Raw genomic sequence first — 4,706 nt, forward strand, 5'->3', positions numbered from 1 at the left:
CACGTGCAGCCCGGCCGGGCCGCCGGGCTGGGACATGCAGCGGCTCCCGCCGCCCCGCCCTCCCGCCACGCCCCTCTCGCCACGCCCCTCTCGCGAGAGCACCGCCTCCCGCGAGGCCCGGCCGCCCCCGGCGCTGCGCATGCGCACGGCGCTTCCCGCCGCCCGTACCTGAGGGAGCGTCCCGACGGGTCATGTTCGTGCTCGTTGCCGTGGCTGGGGGAGGGCGTTCGGCCTGCCGCCGCCCGCCTCCTCCCCCCCGTCCGTGTTCGGTACTCGCGGGGGTTCGGCGCAGAGGGGCCCCCGCTCTGCGTGAGGCGAGCGAGGAGGCGAGGTGCCGCCGAGGCCCAGTCAGCCCTGGCCGCGGTAGCGGCTGTGCCGGCTACTGGGACGTCCATCTCATCACAGGCGGGGAGCGGCCCCGCGCGTTGCCAGGCGACAGGCCGGGCCTGTGACAGCACCCGGGAGCTGCCGGCATAGAGGGTTTCCCGCTGCCGGGTCCCCTCCCGCCCGGCGGCGGGGCGAGCGCTTCCCCCTCCCGGCCCGGCTGGTCGCGGCGCTGTGGCCCGAGGCTCCTGCGAGCTGCCTCCGCCCTTACTGGCAGGACCTGCTGTGACTTCTGCTTCGGCCGGTCCTCGAGTATTTGATTCACCTCTTCAAAGGGCTACGAATGGCGCTTTGCTCCTCTTTCCTCTCACAGTCCTTAAAGGAGCACCCTCATCCGCTCGAACTGCTCAACCCTGTTCTCTGCTGGGATCGTCAGGCTCGTCTCAGCCCCGGAGCCAAAGCACTTGATTGTCTCCTAACACAGCCAGACACTGCTAGCCCCCCCGTGCTGATCAGAAAACTAAACAGAGGTGAATCTGTGCTTTATACAAAGTTTTAGACAAACGCTGCAAGCACTTAACTGATGAGGAAATGTTAGACAGTAAGCAAACCTATTAGCTAGCAGCTACAGCAGTGTGGGAGTGGAGCTGCTGTCTGCCAAGGCCAAACCGGAATGAGAAATTAAAATCTGTGTTTGGGCAAGGTTACTGCTTAGCTGCAATAGCACAAAGTTGGAATTAATGGAGACTTGTTTTAATTTTATTGTTAAACACTCGTGACATTCCCCGCCCCCCCGAGATTTTTGCATACTTAAAGAAAATACAGTGTGTAAATGATCTCTGTGTCCCATGGAACCTCTGAGTCTTTGCGGGGGGATACACAGGAGAAAAGTGTGGCTTGGCAGTGCTGCCACTGGAGCGCTCTGGGTCGTAGGGGCTTGTTCAACAGCTTTCAGGACAGCTCTGGGCAAGTCACTTGGAGGAGACTGTGGGAAATAATAGCTGTAGTTATTCTAAGGAGCTGGGAAGTGTGCACAGCGGGCTGGTATGAAAGAGGAAAAGGATATGGGGTGTGGCTGGAGCAGTCTGAGAAGCAGCCATGCCTTGGGAAAAGTTCTGCCCTGACCTTTATGGGGCATCATTGTTAATTTCTGTGTTAATAACACTCTAACACCTGGGAGGGAAGGAGTTTGGCCTCCACGCTGGGTCTGTGTGGGAAGAGCAGATTGGGAGAGGTGTATCCTCTCTGCAAATAATCCAGCATAGTTGCATGGAAAGGCATGGAGTCACAGGAGTCAGCTTTTCCTGGGTGCTTCTCCTTCCTATGCAGCCTGGCACTGTATTTGTGCCTGCTGCAAACCAGAGGGCACCTGCTGCACCTGGGCATGGGGTTGCCCCTGGGATGCTGCTGTACCTGCACTTTTTAAGGATTTGGTTCGGCGTGGTGTACAACAAAGAGGAAACTGTCCTTGGTTTGTCACTGGACATGTCTTTGTGGTAACAGAGATGGCTCTGGCTCATGCAAGCGTACTTTGGGGCAAGAAGAGGTAGCAGGGAACAGCAGAGCAAGGAGGTGAGACACTAAACCAGAGTAATTCCTGGTGGTAACCAGTGGGAGCTGTGGCAGTGTAGGAAAGCAGCAGTCTTCTTACAGCTGTGAAAGCCTGATCTTCCTTTTCATCTAGAAGTAATAGATTACTCCAAAATTAGCCTCCTTCTTTTTTCCAGTAACCAAGTCTTTCATTCTGCAGAGCCTTTTCTGTTCTTCGAGCTTGTCTGGCTGTAAACAGCATGCTCTGTGCTATGTAATGATGCAGGAAATCTGTTGTAAACACCTTAACAGCAGGACACCAGGGTAGTTTTATTGGCCTAACCAGGCTGGCTGGAGTGAAACCCGCTCAGTTGTTTATTGTATGCAGCACGCAGTTAGTACATTAGAGGGTATAAATGAGTAACAGAAAAATCACGGAATCATGTTTGAGCAGGATTTTCCTTCCCAAATTACTAATTTGTGTAAGAATTTTTCTGAGAAAAGTTCCTGATTTGCCTCAGCCTTTTTGTTTACAGCAATCAGAAATTAATAATAAATATCTGCTTAAAGACTACAAATTGTGCCACAAATGAAGCGGAAAAAAATACAACAGTGCTAAGACTTTGCCCTTTTAATGTCTTTAAGCTTGTTCTGTGTGCAGGGCATAGCTGAGCGCTCATAGCAGTCAAAGTCCATAAGCTTTACTACAGTGAAAAGAAAAATATATTCTGTCAAGTAATAATAAAATTATACTGATGTCAAATAAAACAAGCACTGCCAACAGAACGATTAACTGCTTCTGTGCCTGACAAGTCACGTTCTTCTTACAGAAACAGTTCATGTCTCTGAATTTTCATGAGTGGGAAAGAGTTTTCTATCCTGCTAGTTCAATTTTCATTATGATTTAAAAAGCAAAATAAGGTGCCGCTAGCATCCTGCTCCAGGGCCGTGGCAGAGCCCTCTCCCAACAGCAGGGAGAGAGCTGCCGTGGGCGAGCGGCTGGGTGGCTCCTGAGAGCAGCGTGTGCGCTGCAGCTGATGGAGGGAGTAGCAGTAATTTTTCCCTCTTTCAGGAACTGCGTGAGACCAGGAGTTAAACACAAGGACGGGCCTGGCTGGAGGGAGAGCAAAGGAGAATCAGCCCTGGAGAACAAGAGCCAGTGCAGCCTTCAGGAGGATGGAGTGCACAGAGCTGGCGATGGCCTCTCCTTTCCGTGAGCATCTCTTCACGTGAGTGATTCAATGTACAGCAGGATTCAGCAGCACAGAGGCAGCCTTTGCTCTTTGATCCCTACTGCATGGAGACTTAGCTGCAAAGTGTTTTGGGCACATGCAGAAATTCCTTCCCGTGTTTTGTTGTGCTGCCTCAGCCACCCCAGTGGTCTCATTTGGATTTGTACTGTGGGGCCTTTAAGCCCTTCCATGTTTTGCATTGCTCTGAACCAGCCTCCTCTTTGGCTCGGAGCCACTGTTTCTGCGCTGTCTCTGGCCCGTGTTCAGTCATGCCTGTTTATGGACACTTGGGTGGGTCTCTCACACGCTGCACAGAACTTTTCATTGCACCCTTGTTGCATGTGCTTGCTACTGTGAGGAGAGCTGAAAGCTGCCTCTTTAACTTGCCTGATACTGCACTAAGTGCACTCCAGGCCTCTCAGAAACGAGCAGGGCTGTCTTGCAGTGAGCTCCAGGAGGGGTAGGGGGCCATTAGTAAAGGGAAAGGGAATCACCAAGAAAGGGGAAAAAAACCCACAAACCCATGGCTGATACTGCAAGGGGCTGGGGAGCACAGCCAGCAAGTGGAGGAACTTCACAGAAAGCAAATCAGGGCGAAGGGAACGGAGTCCAGAACAGGTGAGGCAGAGGCACCCACTGCCCCGCCTGGCATCTTGTATCTTAAACATAAGTACCCTCAGGAAGCAGAGCTGATAGGCTAGACCTTGGAAAACCCCCTCCCAGTCAGGCCTGCCCCTGATCCACCTCTTCTGGACCCAACCATTTCATTTACCTGTGTCTTCACAGGCTGGGGAGGAGGTCTGGGTGAGCAGTTCTTGGGTTTATGCGATGTGTTCTATTGAGCACCCGGATCTCCTGGGCAGACCTCGTTCTCTAAGTACACTAACTGGGGGAGAAGCAGTGGAACAGATATTTCTAGTTTTTCTGAAGGACAGTATGCTATGAGAAAAAAAAATTTAAATACAATTTAATAGTTCAGTGGTATTTTCTTGAACCTTAGTTACTCATCTCTGTTTCTAGCTCTATGATTTGAATATCCCTAAAGATGCAGTCATCAGACTTTTTTTTCATTACTTCTTTGAAGAACAAACCCGTACTTGTTTTAACAAGTCACATCACAGGAGATGTTATTCTACACTCTCCACCCACACAACCCTGGGATTTATTTTCATTTGAGAGCTTGTTAAACATAGCAGCAGTCAACTGAAGAAACCCATGTTTCAAGACACAAAGGATTCACACCTATAAATCATGAATATGAGTAGTAGTAAAGGACTATCATTGCTTTGAAGTGGAACAGTCAGTAGCACTCTTCATAGCTATAGTTCTCTGACACTGAGTGACTAATCACGTTGTATCTGTTTAGGTTTGTGTGTTCTCTGTCCACCTTTCCTATACAGATGGGCCTAAGAGGAGGGTAGAAAAGTAAAAGGCATTTGATGGTCACAGAAGTGACCAACTTGCAGTAGAATTCAATCCTCTGGTAGGACGTAAGGGACCAGATTTCAGTTTCACCCCATCCCATGCGCAGGGGTGTTTGTGTCCCTGTAGCAGCAGTTAACCCAGGGCGGCGTGTGGTCACCGCCACAGCTGGCTCCAAGCCATTCTCGGCTCAGCCAG

This window comes from Nyctibius grandis, chromosome 18 (assembly GCF_013368605.1).
Source record: "Nyctibius grandis isolate bNycGra1 chromosome 18, bNycGra1.pri, whole genome shotgun sequence".
In the NCBI taxonomy this organism is placed as follows: Eukaryota; Metazoa; Chordata; class Aves; order Nyctibiiformes; family Nyctibiidae; genus Nyctibius; species Nyctibius grandis.